Raw genomic sequence first — 18,432 nt, forward strand, 5'->3', positions numbered from 1 at the left:
CTAATAAATCTCCAATACAAGCCACAATTAAGTTCTTCGAATCTAATTTCAATGAATATCCAACACTTATTTGATATTTGCTATGTGCAATTCCTTTATCTTGCCCTTTGTTCGAGTTCATTTTCTGCCGCTATCGTAAAACACTGTGGGTTGGAATGGGTTTATTACATCTTATAGGATAAAGTCCGCCATCAAGGAAAGCCAGGGAAAGAGCTCAAGAAGAACCAGGGTACAGGCACCAAAGCAAAGTCCATGGGGGAACAATCCTTACTGGCTTGCTCTCCATGGCTTTCTTAGCTTGCTTTACTTTTTATTTTAAATTTTTATCTGTTTGGGTGTTTTGCTTGAATGTATGTTTGTGCACTGCTTGTATACTTGGTGCTCCTGAAAGCCAGAAGAAGGTGCTGTAATTAAAGACAGTTGTGGGCCACCATGGGTGTGGGAATCAAACTTAGGTCTTTTGGAAGAGCACCCAGTGTTCTTAACCTCAGAGCCATTTTTTCCGTTCCTCAGCTTGCTTCTTTATATAGCTCAGGACCATCTGTTCAGTGTTCATACCACCCACAGTGAACTGTCCCACCACCACTATATTAATCATATCATTCTCACTTTACAGCAGAGAGATTCTATGGCTAGAGAAGTTAAATAATTTACTTTATAAACCAGAAGGGGACTAGCCAAAGTCTGGCTGGCTCCAAAGTCAATGCTTTTGTCATAATTTTTAATTTGATTTTATTATGGCAACTATTTTAAGTCCATGCTTCAGTAAGACTATACACACTCACAACACACAACTATCACCATATCTACCTCTTGCCACCCCCCTTTATCTCTCTTTGATTTCAGAATTCATACTCAGCACTTAGGGAAGAAAATATCTGTTCGTAATTTCTTTAAAGAATCCTTTGCTAGTTCACTGTTTTGTGCAGGGTTCTTTCCGGCTTAAGGATAAAACTGGCACTTAAGGTAGGTAGGGAAAGTAATTTAACAGGCTGGAGAAGATTTGACTGGAGAGGTAAGCCCATTTCATGGCATCCGCTGAGAATATGTCCTAAGTAGAAGATTTATGGTACAGAGATGACAGTGGAGTGTTATCCATGGACCAATTAGGAAGTGGAGAGATGCCATAGAGTAAGGAATGATGCAAATTCCACCAAGAAGTTTGAAAATTCCTCCCAGTGTCTAATGAACATCTTCTGCTTTTTAGTAAGATAGAGTAAGGGAGGAAAAGAGGCAAAATTATAACAAAGTAACTCAGTGCTATATGGGTAGATTTCATCATTTCCTATCATTTTTTTCCCTCTAAGTTTCACTCACTTATGTGTTACTAGTTTTCAGGTATGGGAATTCCACTAAATAATTTTTGATTAGTAAATTTTTTTTGCCTATTTAAAAACTTTCTTGAAGATTGTGATTATCTAATAGATTGAAAATCATTTTAATTTCAGAAAATCTTACAGTTCCTCCTGTCAAGCTGTCATCAAGATAGCAAAGCAATGAACATTGATCATTTACTTCCAGTTTTTGTAAGCATCTTTAAGGCTTATATGTAAATACATTAATATTTTCTTTATAATACATTTTTTGGTGTTATTTTTCCAGATGAAATAAGGCCCAAGTGTGGTGACATTTTGTTTGTGCTTTAACAAATAAAATTTGCCTGAAGATCAGAGGACAGAGCCAGCTACTAGATCAAATATAGAGGCCAGGCAGTGGTGGCACACACCTTTAATTCTAGCAGTCAGAAGGCAGAGATCTATCTGGGTCTCTGTGAATTCAAAGTCACCCTGGACTACATGAGATTAATGCAGTTTAAAAGAGAAACAGAGCCAGGCAGTGGTGGCACACACCTTCAGTTCCAGTACTTGGGATCTCATGCCTTTGTTCCCAGTCTTGGGAAGCACACAGACCACTAATCCCAGCACTCGAAAGGTTGATATATGACTGGGCAGAGTCAGGCATAAAGGTGGAAGGAGATGGAACTGAGTCCTTTTGGTTGAGCACTCAGGGGCATTCAGTCTGAAGATTCATGGAGACAGGATCTTCCCCTCTTGGCTGAGGAGTTGGTGAGGTGAGAAGTGGCTGTGGCTTATTTCCTCTGATCTTTCAGCATTTACCCCAATATCTGGCTCTGGATTTTTATTATAAGACCAATTAGGATTTGTGTTACACCCAAGTTCTTAGGATGTGTTTTGGAATTATGATAATAAAAGAGGACACTCTTTTTAAAGATGCCACCAAAAAAAAGCACATAATGAAATATTAACCCTGTGACAAATACTACATGACATGTTGCATATAGACTGTGTACTATTCATTACTGAGCAAATATTATTCTGATGATCTTCCTTGGGTCATCAAACTTAAGACAATTAAATATTACAGTTGAACTTTTTCTCCTGAATAAGAATTCATGCTAAGACTCATTGCAAGGAAAATTCCAGCTCAGATAATTTTCAGGTATCCAGACTTCATGATGCATAATGCAAGGTAAGATTATCAGTGCTTAACTGTTCAAGTCATACTTAATTTATAATATGATAAATCATATATATATATATATATATATATATATATATATATATATATGAATATGACTTTATTTAGCCATGGCTTCATACTGTGTTAGAGTGACATGTAACTATGACATTTTATTTCTTTTTTTTATTCCAAAGACTATGATGATAAAATCATCTTTTCTTTGGAAAGCACCAAAACAAGAAAAGCTATGATTCCTTAAAAGATGAAAAGAACATTTAAATTATCCTCATTTGCCTTCATAAGAATATCACAGAACTGCTTTTCTTTCTTGAGAACTAACTCTGAGGAAAAAAATAGACAAAAAACTTCTTGAAAGAAAATCAAGGCATTATATTCCTGCAATTATCTAAATATTGCAAGAAGATCATGTTTGACAGGAAAAAAATCTCAAAATGAAAATTTCCATTGACTAAAGTTAAACTTAATAACTGTTTCAATGTCTTATCTGCATGGCATTGAGAATTATGATGGAAAAATTTCCTGCTTTCTTTTAGTGCAACCCTTTAGTCAGATTTGAGCCCCAAAGCACATACTTACACCCACCATGGATCACTTATCAAGCTTTCTCTAGTAAAAATATAATTTCTATCTCCAAGGAGAAATTGGAAATTCAGCTAATTTTATCTGTTTTGGTTAAAAAAATCATCTGATATTTAACATAAGGCAGAACTAACTAGAAAGAGATTGTAACAAAACTCTGGAAGGAGATGGTCATGGATGCAAACTTGGTCATGCTCTTGGCTTCATGGTGTACACACATGTCAAAAGTCAGCAAAATGGACCAGTGAGAGTTAATGAAAGCCTTGCTGTTCTACAATGCAAGATTGATGAGCTGAGTCCAATCCCTAGAACTCCAAATAAAGGTGGACTAAGGGATCAACTCCATAACATTTGTCCTTTGACTACCACATGGAAGCATGTGTGTGTGTGCCCACCTTTCCCCCCACATACACAGACACTCATGCAGTAATAAATTTAAAAACTGTAAAAGTGAGTAAAATCTCTACCCTAAAATATGCAGCCTATTGTCCATTTACCTTCAGTCAATACAGTAAAACTTAATGTATTAGACAATTAGTTTAAACAGAGATTATACTTTAAAGTGACTTCATTAACTGTTTGCATGATTGGAGGCATATCATGGATATGTCACTTTTCTGTATATTTTGTGGGCAAAGGACCAGGTAGTCTTGTCCATGCAGTTCTTTCAATGGCATGTTATGAGCAGCCTCAGGAGATGGAAATGTTGTCTGCCTTTGAGACAAAGGACAGGCTTATTTGCTGTCTGGTGTGAAAGAGATAGTGCTTTAGTGTGGGAGAAAGAGCGATATGCATATTGTTCATTACAAATGATTTGGGCTTCCTAAGTATAGGGTCTCTCTCCTATCATCTAATTCATTGTATAGACCTTCTTGACATCACTCTTGGGGACTGAAGTATACAGATACGGTGTGGATGTTGTCACTATAGCTAATCTTATTGCTATATGCAATGAACTGATCTTTGTTTCCTTAGTAAGAGTTTTGTGGCTTTTTTTCCATGTTCATGAAATTATGACTGCCTAACTTGTATGTTTGAAATATGTCAGACCATGAGAAGTTCTTGATAGTTTTGGTGGTGAAAACTGGAGCCTGAGAGAGACATAGCTTTTTGGAAGAAAAGTGAGGTCCTTGTGGTTCATAAATAGTGCTGAAAGGAACTCCATGATGACAGACATGTTGTGTGAATTAGCTAACTGGACAGTGAATGAAGCGAGGCTAAAGAGGTTGCTGCAGGTTGGAGACTATGAACTAACTTAGTCTAGAGGAAGTATTACGGGTGGTGCCCTGGTTGTTTCTAGCATGCCTCTGCAGAAGGACTACTTTTATCATTCTGTGGTCAGCCACGTCTACTCACTATAACAGTTCTTAAGATTCATGTTGGAGAGGGTAGAAAGTTTTGATCTCTATCTAATGACAGTTATAAATACCCATTCCTGGGAGTTTCAAAGAGGACAACAGTTTGCAACTCTTTGCTAAGAAAACAGGCAAATGGCTAGTTCAGTGGGTTTGCCTAAAAGGTGAGGGACAGGATACACAATTCTTGTTAAGTGAGGAAGGCAGGGCCATCATACAGTTTGCTTTCCTTTATCTATCATGCTAGTCTCAGACTCATTCAGAGAGGATAATAAAAATCCTCAGGGTTTTTCATTTCCTTCAATTGTGTCATGAGGGATCCTTAAGCTTCTTTGGGAGGTTTTCTTGTTACACATTCTCATGATAATTGTAGGTAAGACATTAATAATTATTTAAGGTTTTACCAATACAAATTGGCCTTAAAATTATGATAAAGATGACCTACTGGAGACTGAGACTGTTGTAAGTCAGCCTTGAGTCAGGCAAAGGGAATACCCCTAGTAGCCCAACCAAAATGCTATGTAGCTATGGCTGTGGCTGATACTTCAAGGGGTTTCCTGTGTTGAAATAGATGATGTTACTGGCCATGAGGTGTTTATCACCTGACACAGAGTATTGGGCAGATAGAAGAGAGCATGAGTCCATTTGGTTGAGTGGTGAGCTATACCACTTAAAACTGCAAGTGAGTCTTGCAGGACTAGTCTCCTTCTCCTTTCAGATTTCCTTATAAAACCTCCCTCTTGACTTCTTTACTTTCCTTGTCCTCTCAGCTCCCTTATGAAGAAAGGCATATAAGATTGATTCTGAGATTCCCTAGTTTGTGAGAGAGATCAAAGAATATGCCTACCCAAACATGTATGCTAAGGAATTTAAGGGAGGGAAAGGATTCAAACTGTTAGGATTTTATTCAATATAGGTGTCCAGAATTCTACCTGGTCCTGAAATGGAGAGAAAGCTCAAAGTCAACTGATCACTGGATAAAGAGAAACTAATGAAACTGTGTGGTTGGGCACTTTGGATCAATTCATTATACTTTGTTGTTACGTCTACATCTGAATATGTAGGAGAAACTGTTGTAAGTATTCTTGGAAAGTCTCATTATATAAGTACCAAATGAAATTCTGATTAGAAACAACTATTTTCATAAAACAATTGTATGTTTGAGGTTGTACAATCCTGACAACCCTTTTATAAAATGTTTTTTAAATTAATTAATTAATTAATTTTTAAAATTACACTCATGATATTCATTAATTATACTCATGATATTAATCACATTTGTGGTATTCATAGATTACATTTGCAGTATTCATTCAAATATATATATATATATATATATATATATCACACACACATATACACATATATATATATTTAAATTTTAAATGCCTAATGTCATTTCTTGAAGGGGGGAGGAGGTCTTAAATACAGGCTTACAGCACAATGGGAGGACCCCGGAAGGCAGAAGTTCGCTACTGATGTTTTACAATCTTGCATTTAAGCTGTTAATGTCCATTATTCAGGATACACAGACAAGGAACTTCCCTTAAGCATTCAGGAGGGTGGAACCTGGCAGGGAATTAGCATAGGGAGGATATCAAGGTCAAGGTCCACAAGCAAAGCAACAGTTACCCAAAATGGGGGCCAGGGCTCTACAGGTCCCCCTTTTATTAAAAAATGAGCTTCTGACTTGGGTTGTGTGGGACGTCAGCAGGTCACCTTACCTGTCATGGAGATGCCTGCCCAGGCCACACAGATGCTCTGTCTTAGGTTGGTGAGCGCCACCCCCCATGCATTACCTGTCTCTGAATACTCATTATCATACAGGCTCAATCATGTGTGAGCTGCATAGTTAATTGCTGCCAAAGATCTCAAAGTGACACAGGGCTTGCAATCTGTGTGTTCAATACAGAAAAGACCAACAGAGGTCCTATCTCACCCATAGCCAGTAGGCTAAAGGCAACTGAGCCATTCCCTTTCTTAACGAGCCATACTGTACGTTGGAGTCCTTGTAAGATAGTATCCCAAAAGCAACTGGAACTTGAGTTTATAAATTTATAATTTTCAAAGCCAATTGAGATGTATATAAGTACTGAATTACATTTATCATGGCCAATAGAATAAAAGATTAACTAACTGTGATAGCTACTTTTGTTGCCAGGGTCTCCACTGTGCTGGCTGTAGTAAGCAATCATGAAATGGTAATCCCAGAAACAGTAGCAGCGGTGTGCGCCATTGCTATAACAGCAACAGCAGCAGCAGCAATGTCCTGACAACCCTTTAAAGCACAAGTGATTCCTGACTTCCTCCCCTGGAGCCTCTGGAAAAGGGAAGCCATGTTCACTTGTAGGCAGCCATGAGGTTATAGATGTATGACTTTCCTTGTATTGATATAGGTACATCTCTTTGACAAGATCCTACTAATTTGTTACTAGGCTCTGCAAAACTGAATGTCTCATCTGGATAGACTCTCATCTATATAGAGTTATCATGCTATTTCTATTTTGTGGTGGAATAATTCAGTTACAACTAATAAGATATGAAGGGGCATAAATATCTCACTTGTCAAATGAAATGATTTATCAAAAATTGCAGACAGTGTGATCTGAGTAATATGTTATCTGTGTATGAAGTAGTCATGGTGCTTTATATGGCCTGTGAATTGAAACATTCATCCTTGAGGGAAGAGTTATGCCCCCAAGCTAATAAAATATACATGGTTAAGGGATCCCAGAGAGGTACAAAACCCACAAGTTCCCTCCCCAAGGTTACATAAGCAGTAGACAATTGCTGGAGAAAGGAAGACTGTTGAGTAGTGCTACCTGAAAATTGGACCGGGAAAAACCTGCCACTGATGCTATCATAAGTCATGTCAATAAACCCATTGGTTCACAGAGATGGACTTGGGTGGAATGACTTGTTTGGCCTATTGTCAATGCCCTATCTGAGGTGAATAGACTTTTGCTTTTATTACCAAGAGTTATTATAGCATGTAACTGAAAGTTTTCCTGTGCCCTGCTTGGTCTGCAGCAGCTCAGACCCAAATAAACACACAGAGGCTTATATTAATTATGAATTGTATGGCCTAATGGCTCAGGCTTCATGCTAGCTGGCTCTTACATCTTAAATTAACCCATTTTTATAAATCTATATTTTGCCACGTGGCTTGTGGCTTACCAGTACCTTTACATCTTGCTTCTCCTGGTGGCAGCTAACAGGGTCTTCTCTGCTGTCTTTCTCCTTCATCTCTCTCTAGTTAAAAATGTCCTGCCTGACTTTATTCTGCTTCACCATTGGCCAAACAGCTTTATTTATCAACCAATCAGAGCAACACATATTTACAGCATACAGAACAATATCACCCATCAATAGCATTTCTCTGGAGGCTGAGAACCCTTTAGTCACAGAGATTTTCCTGTGTTTCTTAGGATGGTTCAAACAGTCTGACTTATAAATCTTAGCTTTGCTGTTCATCTCCAGTACCAGCTGAAAGTAGAAATGTGCGTGGTTACTTTACACCATGGACAAGACTCTAGGCAATTCTCATGCCTCTGGTCAATGCTCCTCTTGACAAAACTTGTTATATTTCTATCAGCTATTAGGCAAGATAAATATTCTAGATGCTGATCAGCCACAGAGAAAATTATGACAGGCAAGTTAAACAAATACTCTTTGAGTTTAAGAAACCATGGGATTGAATTGTAGCTGTGGCTCTAATTGTTTGGGTCACTCATGTAGGTATCCATGGTGAGGGTTCATTGTCTGGTTAAAAAAAATACTAGAATTAAGCTACTGATAAAGCTTATTCTGCCTATATAGTTATCATTTTTTCCTATGTCTGTCATTGTCATGGTAACACATTCACCCATCTAGATTAGGTGTGAATTAAAGGACTCTGTATTTATAACATAGATACTACTTTTGCATAAAAGATCTGTAATGCCTGCTCCAAATTAGCTCATTTATCTTGTAACGATGGATACTACATTATATGGAATGGGAGCCCTCAGCAGCTTGCAGGATGACTATACTTAGGAGGTGATCTTGATTCCCTGCTGTGGACACTCTCTTTTACTCTGATTATGAAACAAATATTTTTGTCTGATTATCTGACTATGGACATACCATTGAAAATAATTGTGTTATACCCCTGAGGCCATTTGCAGCCTGACAGTGATGTTTATTTCATCACACACTCTATCCATAATGAACTTATTATCTGGGTATTTGATGGAGTTTATGGACCTTCTGCCATCTGCAGAGACTCTTAAGTATTCAACCATCTCTTCAGAAACTGTCTTAAAACTATTTATATCAGTACCATTCTCACCTTCTTCTGTCCTATACACTTTAGTGAGGTAGTTACTAATGTATGTAGGCCCAGGAAAGGTAGGTGCATACTACCCTTGTTACTGTTAGATAAAAATAAAAGTTGGATTTATTACAGTTCTCTGAATAACAATGGCAAAACTCAGTTGTTTTACTGGGACTGGGAACCTTAAAGTTATGAGCTGTCCAGGAGATCATACTGAAGAAAACTTTCAAATTTTGTCTTCTAGCAAGTGTAGGTACTTCTTGGAATCCCTTGTGATGTAAATGTCACAATCTTTCCAAGGCACCATGTGGATTTGGGATTGTATGTCTTGTGGAAATGTTAGGCATTAACTTAATATCAACAACAAAAATAGTGAGCTAGATGAGGGATGATGGGTTTCTTCGCCTTCATGTATCCTTTCTATCTTGCTTCCACCTGTCCACTAGTAGTTATCAAGTGATCAGTCATGTCTGGATATAGGAGAATATTCAGTTACCCAAAGTCACCTGGTTACAGACGTAAGTCAGGTTATAACTGTTACGGGCATCATCTTGCTCTTCTTATCTATAGACCAAGACAGAGTTTGTGCATTTGCTGCTTCATCCTTAGTTACCATATCACCTCTCTGTTGTTTCTATTAAAACAATAAATAAATACATGTGGGAAAGCCAGCCTTTTCCCTAAGGTATGTCCATTTTTTTGGGTCCACAGTTGGTAAACATTTTCTCAAATCATCTCAACTGTAAACTTTGATTGTTCATGAATGAAGGTGAATCTGGTCATGTCTTTGTGACCATTGAAACTAATATGTATATTATATATTTGACTTTTTACACTATTTGATATCTGCCAGTGATATACAAAAGTCCCATAACAATGGGATGACAGTCAAAGCACAGTGAGTCTGTTGCCAAAAGAATCAAGTTAGCCACAAACAATACACGTAATCTACTGACACTTCACTAGCAAAACTAAGCAGAACATCTGATTTATTCTCTTACTCAAGTTAATTACATGGCTGATGGAGTACTATATCCATAGGAAAATTGTTCCAGAGAGGCTAAGACAGTTTAACACCAACAAGTAGTTATTATTTATAGACAGTCCTCCAAATGTATTTTATACTTTGTAATCAAGGCATCTGCTGACTGATCTGGAATATTTATTCAAAGATAGTTCCATAGCAAATAGCCTCAGAAGATACAAACAATATCAGATTCTAGAACATTGTGCACAACGCTAAACATAGAGTCTCCCTCTTGAGCAGAGATTAGGTATGCTTGCTGAAGAAACACTGATATCCTAAACTTGGATTTTTTTTTCTGTGACAGCTCACTGAATGTGTTAACATCACTGGCCTAGTTTATTTTATCACTGCAAGGTAAGTTTAGATGCATAATGCAAATGTTACTATTTTTCTGAGGAAGAAATTACTTTTTATTTCTGATACTGCAGTCTTAGATCTTCTATTGCTATTATGAAACTGAGAGGCTAATCTGTTAGCATCTAACCACAGTGACCCTCACAATTCATAAAATCATATGTTTTATCCTGGAATCTATTATTCCTCTTGTTATTACAGTAAATATTTTAAAACCAGCATTTGAAAAATTAATTGTATTCTGAATCACATTTAAAGACTTCTCATCCAAAGTGTTTTAATGATGATATTGGTAGATGTGGGTGTAGCTGGAGTTTTCCTGTGTCCTGGCCTACCTGCTGTCAGGGCAAACATCTCCCATTAGCGTCCTCCAAGTAAACACACAGACACTTATATTATTTAAACTGTTTGGCCTAATGGCTCAGGCTTCTTGCTATATAGTTCTTATATCTTAAATTAACCTATTTCTATAAATCTATACCTTGCCATGTGGCTCGTGGCTTACCAGTACTTTACATCCTGTTCCCCATGGTGACAGCTGGCAGCATCTCTCTGTCTCAGCCACCTTCCACCCAGCATTCTCCTCTCTCCTTGTCCTGCCTACACTATCCTTCCTGCCTGGCTACTGGCCAATCAGCATTTTATTTATCAATCAATCATTGTAACATATATTCACAGTATACAGGACATCCCACAGCAGTTGGTTGATCTGAAATATGATTGTGTGGAGGAGTAGATGGCCAAGAGGCAGTGGCTTTGGTTTGAGATTGGGCTCTGTATGCATATACATTACCTGTAGATTGCTTCAGAGTAGATGTATTTTATATATATATATATATATATATATATATATATATATATATATATTACATATTTAGAGGGGATTTACTATAGTAGCTTCTTACAGGCTGTGGTCCTCTAGTCCAGCAATGGCTGTATACCAACAGAAAGTCTAAGAATCCAGCTAGTCTTTAGTTTATGCCAGAATCTTGAAGGGGTAGGTTCTAATCTCAGTGAAGGAATGAACTTGCCAGCCAGAATGGGGGCCAGCAGACATCTAACAAAGAGCTTCCTTTGCCCATATTCTTTGTATAGGTATATATAACAGAAGGGATAGTCCAGATTAAATAAAAGTGGACTTCCCACCTCAAAAGGTGCAGATAAAGGTGATCTTTCTATTTCAAAAGATTCAGATTAAATGGAGTTCTTCCTAACTGCAAATAATTTAATTAAGAAAAATTCCTCATAAGTGTACCCAGACACTTGGGTTAAATTATTTCCAGATGTGATCAAGTTTACACCAAGAATAGCCATCATAGTAGGCCTCAGAGACTCCAGGGATTTCTTTTATCATAGACTTGAGAGACCATAATCTTTATTTATAACAGAAGAATTTACTTCTGTCCATATTGCTTCTCTGATTCTTTTCTTCCCAAAGAAGTATCAGCCCCTATTTTTCTTTGAATCTGCAAAACATAGAAAATATAAAATCTTTCTTTGCATTTTTTTTGTATATGTCACAAATTAGGTTTCTGAAAGTGTTCAGTTACCATGGTGATGTTCACTAAATAAATGTAAAGGAACAGAATTCTCTCGCTTTCAATATAAAATTTGCATTCAGAACACATTATGCAATAGATTTATTGGATTTTTTGGCACCAGAAATGCCAGACAATAATGGAGATTTGTCATAGTTTCTTCCTTAGAGAGCAAGAATTAATAGTAAAAATGGTTTGAGATACATAATCAAATATGTATAAATTTAAAAAATATGTTTATGAACTTATGCAATCTAAACTACATAGTAGTAGGGAAGTATATGATGCATAATATCTTGAATGTTTTATTTTCATTCTAATCACATTTTCTTGTCCAAAATACATCTAAGGAAAACATTTGTTTTGGTTGTTCCTTTACATAGCCTTTCTTTTCAGAATATATTTTACCTTTTCTTGGAAAAGATCACTGAAGAGAAACAATATAGTTTTGAAAGTATTTATGAAGTTAGAATGCTAGTAGGGTGTGTCTACGATAGATCGAAATAGCTTAAGACATGAATACTTAAAGATTATAGAGTAGTTTAATTATTTTATTTGGTTTTATATGGAGAATAAAGTGACCTAGCAGTGTGTTATATGGATAATAATAGTAGACAGACTGATATTTATTGTTTAGTACTGGAGTCAAAAAATTAATCATGTTAAAAATTATTTAGAAGTGAAAAAAGTTTGCATAAATTTAGCTATTTTAAAGGTTATAATTAAAGGGTAGTCTGTATTGGAGAAATTATTTTGGCCACTCCACATAGTTAAAAGGATATTTATTTAATGGCGTAACTCACAAATTAAGTAATGGGTAGGTCGCAGGGTCTGGGGAAGGTGTAACGCAGTCCAGCGGTGTTCTCCGGAGCTCTGCACAGTCCACCTTCACCGTTCAGCGTCCCGGCACAGAGAGTGCACAGAGAGAGCGCTGGCCCATCCAGCTCTTGGGTCCCCAGGCACCTCCCCTCACCCCGCCTCGTAGGCGTGACAGTTGCCAGAGTCTCAATGGGGGTTGGAACTTCCAGATCCAAGCTGGAATGGCTTCCCACTACAAGTCTGTTTACAACCCACAGCTCCAGAGAAGCTAGCTAACAAGGAGAATCCTAAGAGGGATGCATGGATAGCCCAGGGAAGAGGAAATAGATGACATATCCATGAGCAAACTGGAGGTGGGGGGGGGCAATGGATGGTGGGGGATGGGGGATGAGAACATAAGGGAATGGGATGGTTGAGCTGGAACAGGGACAGAGTGGGAGAGCAAGGAAAGAGATTCCATAATAGAGGGAGACATCAAGGAAACAGGGAGAAATGGGGTACTAGGGAAGTTCCCAGGAATCCACAAGGATGACCTCAGCTTAGACTACTAGCAATAGTGGAGAGGGTATGTGAACTGACCTGCTCTGGTAGTCAGATTGGTGAATACTCTATCATCATAGAGCCTCCATCTGGTAACTGATGGAAGCAGATGCAGAGACCCACAGCCAATCACCAGGCTGAGCTCCAGGAGTCCAGTCAAAGAGAGAGGAGAGATTCTATGAGCAAGGGGTGTCAAGATCATGATGGGGTAACGTACAGAGAACCAAACCAAACTAGTAGGAACCCATGAACTATGGACCAATAACCGTGGAGCTTCTGTGAAACTGGGCTAGACCCTCTGCATGGGTGAGACAGTTGTTAGCTTGACCTGTTTAAGGCTGCCCTGGCAGTGGGATCAGGATCCATTCCTGGTGCATGAACTGGGTTTTTGGAGCCTAGTACCTATGGTGGGACACCTTACACAGTCTTGGTTCAGAGGGAGGGCCTTGGACCTGCTTCAACTGAATGAACCAGGCTCTGCTGACTCCCCATGGAAGTTCTTGCCTTGGAGAAGGTGGAAACTGGGGGTGGGTTGTGAGGGACAGCTGGGGGTGGGGCGGCGGAGGAGGGAGGAGAGGGGGATCTATGGTTGGTACGTAAAATGAACAGAAAATGTCTTAATAAAAAATGGGTAGTCTGTTTGTAAATGTTGGCTGAAAGGATCTGGGGAAAGTTTGATTAAAGCCTTCATTGTGATTTTGTTAGAATAGTAAATTTCTCATACTAATACTCAAACTTCTCAGTTCTAACACTCATTCATTCTGCTCCCTCACTGCACTGTCATGAAGCAGAGGAATGACCTATTCTGATTGGCTAGTTTGCAAAGGCAAGTTGAACATCTGAAGATTAATATGTGCTATATTTAGTATTTGTAAATATGACACAAACTTAGACACACCTGAGAAGAGGAATCTCAGTTAAGAAATGCTCTTCATCAGGCTGGTCTGTTGGCATGTCCATGGGCTGTTTTCTTGACTGCTGATTGATGTGAGATGGCCATCCCAGGGGTAGCAAGCCAAGAAGCTTGGCCTTTGCTTCAGTTCCTGCCTCCTGGTTCAGTTCCTGCCTTTGGTTCCCTAATGACAGACTGTAATCTGTAAACAAATAGACAAATAGATTCTATAGTAGAGTGCATAATTTTACTTTTTAATCTATGCAGTAAGTGGTGGTTACGTGGAATTAATCCACAGCTGAGCTCAGTAGGTGCCTCTAAACAGTTACTGATGCAATAACTTTTTTTTTGAGGATAATTTCTTTTTGATAAATTAGGTTGGGAAAGGAAGGAAAAATAGAAACATTGGTATTATATAAATAATGCATACAATATAGGCTATCAATTGTTTGGGGTACAAGGGAGCTCAGTAATTAGGCTTTAAATGCATCAGTCTTCTTCTCCACTTAAAAACTGATTCCTGGGAGTGATGGTGCACATCTGAAATCACCATATTTGGGAGACTGAGATAGGAGAATTGTGAGGTCAGGCTGATTGTACAGGGAAACCCTGTCTCAAAAACCAACTAAATAACCAACCAAACCAAAGTAATAATTAACACATGAAGATAATGCTGTATACTATGAAGTCATTCTGTGGAGCATAGATCTCAGCAGAAGATGAGACAGAAGAAAATTAGATGAGATGGAATTAGAAGAGACACAGGAATAGGACCATAAAATATCTATTCACTTATTGCATATTTTATAATACATATATATATATATATATATATATATATATATATATATATATATATATATATATAAAATAAAATGTAGTCTTTATTAGGATTCTATGAGGGGAGCTCAAAAATATTCCTCATTTTATAACTAAAGTTCAGGGTACACTCTTACCATAATCAAACCTAAGATTTGAAGTCAATATGTGGTTATCCCAAATTTTCTCTTTCCAGGTAGGCCTTGGTAGCTTCCTGCTTCAAAGGAGAGCTTTCAGAAATGCTCAGTGCAGGTGGCATATTAGAGAAGCATTGATTTGTAGATTTGTGAATGAGGATTTGAAGACCAACAAGGTGGCCATGGAAAGCTGGACCTCAATGAGAGTTGAGTGATGCTGATGAATGAAGCCAGGACCATGCTCAGGGCACATTTTCAATTTGGGATGCAGTTTCTAGGAACTATCTTGGATTTAACCAACAGAAGTCTGCCCCTCCTCACCCTTGTAGAGTTTTGAGATAAGGTTTTGCTATGCGACTCTTCCTTTTCTAGAGTTCATAATGCATTCTAGGCTGGCCTTAAATATACAGGGATCATCCTTCTCTGCCTCTCGCTCTTGAAATGCTAGAATTTCAGGCCTGCATGTGGTTTCTTTGCACCTTATGTCAATTTTCTTAATTTAATCTTGATAGTACCAATGTAGACAAACAATCATACAAAAACAAATAAGCAAACAACTCCCAAACCACACCACTGTTCAGGTATTGTTAAGGAAAACAAACAATACCAGATGGAAGCCTAGTTTGCAGTAGTGCATCCTGAGTGGTCAAACTAGGTCTGGGCACTGGCTGTAAGACCCAGGCTAGATCTGGCAGGTTCTGGGAAAATGAGGGTCAGGTCAGGCTACTTACCAGGCTAGACCTTGGGGAAGAACTTGGGATGTCTGTATAATTCCTGAATGGGATGTCTCTGCCATTAATTACAGCTCCCTATCTATGGCTTCAGTTGCCAAGCACCCATTTATTAAATGAAAAAAAAGTTGACTTGTTTGTTCTTTTTTGTGGTCAGATTTTCCACTTTCTGTCTGAACAGATACTGGAGTGTTTCTAATATACTCAACAGGCACATTCTTTTCCTTTTTTATTTGTTTCTTATATATTTTGATTTTCTGTTTCCCTGATTATTGTTCTCTCATTTTTATTGCAGCCATTAGAGGCAAGTCCACAATAACTTTATATTATTTAACTCTATACATGTCTTAACTCTATGAAGATTTAAAGGATCTTTGTCTACAGAATGGGTGTGATCAACATACAATGGAACCATGGGCTGTGAGAATAGAATATTTGATCAAACAACACAGTCAACACTATCACACATGAGTACAACTCTTATTATCTAAAGAGGAGAGAGAATTTAAGTTGGGAGTTTCTGGATTTTGTCCCTTGGTGAAGATGTAATGATGTTTTCTCCTTCAATCTTTTCCCACCACTGGAAGATTTTTAGAGGACCATTTTCTTCTATCTAGAGAGGAAATCTCCCTGAAAGTGAACTGTTCATCCTGTTCTTTCCAAATGGAACAGGGAGCCTCGTATGACTAACTGAAAATCAAGCTTGCTGTGAGTCAGACTATGGATCAGATTAGCCAAATGAGAAATAATGCAGGCGCATCAGGGAGGCTGCTCAGGTTCTAGTGCCTGCAATTGGGTGGGCATATTAGAGACAGGAAACACAGCAGGGCGAGGTCGAGGGTCAGGGAAGAGGAGCAGCAGCGGAACAATATGACACAGGTGACCCACTTCTGCTTTATTTTCCTCAGAATTTTTGAAGCTTGTTCTGGCTGGGTTTTTAATAATTTGTGTTCACATAGGTGTTTCCTTGGCAGTCACTTTTAATAAATTTTTGCTAAGGCAGTTGTCTTTCCAACCAAACTGTAAATGACTTGAGGGCAAGCTGCCTTTATTTATTTTTTTAAAGTGTATTTCTAAGTCATACAGAGAAATCATAGAACAGTAGAAAAATCAATCTTTATGTCTTTGTCAATGTTAACTCCCTCATGACATATATGAATGAGCATTTTTGTGCCAGACATGACTCGCCAGACATCCATTCCAACACTCACTAAAAAATAGGATTAAAAAGATTGAAAATTGGTGTTGGAGAGATGGCTTCTCAATTAAGAGCATTAGCTGCTGTTGCCAAGGACCTGGGTTTAGTTCCCAGCACCAAGATGGCTCACAACCATCTGTAAGTCCAGTTTCAGAAGATCCAGTGCCCTCTTTTGACCTCCATAGGTACCGTGCATGCATGCAATCAACAGACACACATGCAGGCAAAACACTCACATACATAAAATAAAAATGAACAAATATTTAGCTGGGTATAGTGGTGCATGGCTTTAATCCCAACACAAGGCAGAGAGAGAGAAGCAGAGAAGCAGAGGCAAGAGGATCTTTGAGTTTGAGGCCAGCCTGCTCAATATGGTGAGTTCTAAGACAGCCAGAGTTACACACTGAGACACTGTTTTAAAAAGATTAAAAATTATGGGGTGTGGGAGAGCTAGATCATCAGTTAAGAGAATGTACTGTACTTACTGAGGACCTAAGTTTGGTTCACAGAACCCACATTTGGCAGCTCACATCTACCTGAAATACCAGCTCCAAAGGCATCTGATACCTCTGGTATCCTGAGGCACTGGCATTCATGTGCACACACCCACACACATACACATAATTAAAACATTTGAAAAATTTAAGGGAGAAAAATGTAGATGGACTAAGAGGAATTATCTGAAGACAAAATATGATTCAAGAATGTTGATAACTTTAAATTTTATTTATTTGTGTTGAAATATTGATATCAATGAATTATTTTTCAATTTATTTGAAAAAAGGATCATAAAGATTATATTTTAGTTAGTCCAAAAATGATCAGTTTTTTCCATTTTAGTAAGTTTCCTAAGAATTCTATCATTTCTGGCTATGAAACAAGCAGCAGTTAATAATGATAATATCTCAGCTGGATGGTGGTGGCGCAGACCTTTAGTCCCAGCACTTGGGAGGCAGAGGCAGGTGGATCTCTGTGAGTTTGAGGCCAGCCTGGTCTACAGTGTGAGATCCAGGACAGCCAGGACTACACAGGGAAACCCTGTCTCAAAAAAACAAACAAACAAAAAGTTTGTACCGAAGATTTATTTTTACAGGTACACAATTTAAATACCCAAGTAAAATGCAAGCAAATTAAATGTTCAGTTACACAAATTCACTAAAGTCTGATCTCAGAACAGCAATTTCCTACCATTCTCACTGTATCCAGCTTCAAGTTCATTGTTCATGTAGTTCCTCAACTACACAACTTCAGTGGCCCTTTCTTCTTTCTCCTTGATTTACTGACAGAACAAATTCAGCTCTAGACAACTCAGCTTGCTAACATTTTGCATGCTTGCATCACTGAAATTTTGAATTACTTAAGGAAATCTCAAAATTTTTATGTAGCATTCAATTCATCTCTACCCTTAACACTGGCGATCTCTCTTTCTTGTGCTCAACAAAGATGGTTTCATGTTGACACACCTCTGGCCTTTTCTACCTTTACCCTCTTTCTCTCTCACTGTCTTTTACTCTGTGTTGGGAGTTTGGATGATGGCTTTGCTCCACGTTGCATGTGAAGATATGTAACTGTTATATAATGTATGCTTCTGCTGCTGTGACAAATGCTAAGACAGCAGGGCAAAGG

At 38.1% G+C, this 18,432-nt stretch overlaps 1 long non-coding RNA gene across 1 annotated transcript in view; it reads left to right on the top strand.

Moving 5' to 3' along the window:
- Positions 1–5,829: 5,829 nt before the first annotated feature.
- LOC121822294 (uncharacterized) overlaps positions 5,830–18,432 on the top strand; it is a 45,805-nt gene continuing 33,202 nt past the window's right edge. The window contains exon 1 of the long non-coding RNA XR_013044255.1: positions 5,830–10,132. This is a non-coding gene — a long non-coding RNA (uncharacterized LOC121822294). The remainder of the gene's footprint in view (positions 10,133–18,432) is intronic.

The sequence above is a fragment of the Peromyscus maniculatus genome, chromosome 14 (genome assembly GCF_049852395.1).
Source record: "Peromyscus maniculatus bairdii isolate BWxNUB_F1_BW_parent chromosome 14, HU_Pman_BW_mat_3.1, whole genome shotgun sequence".
NCBI lineage: Eukaryota > Metazoa > Chordata > Mammalia > Rodentia > Cricetidae > Peromyscus > Peromyscus maniculatus.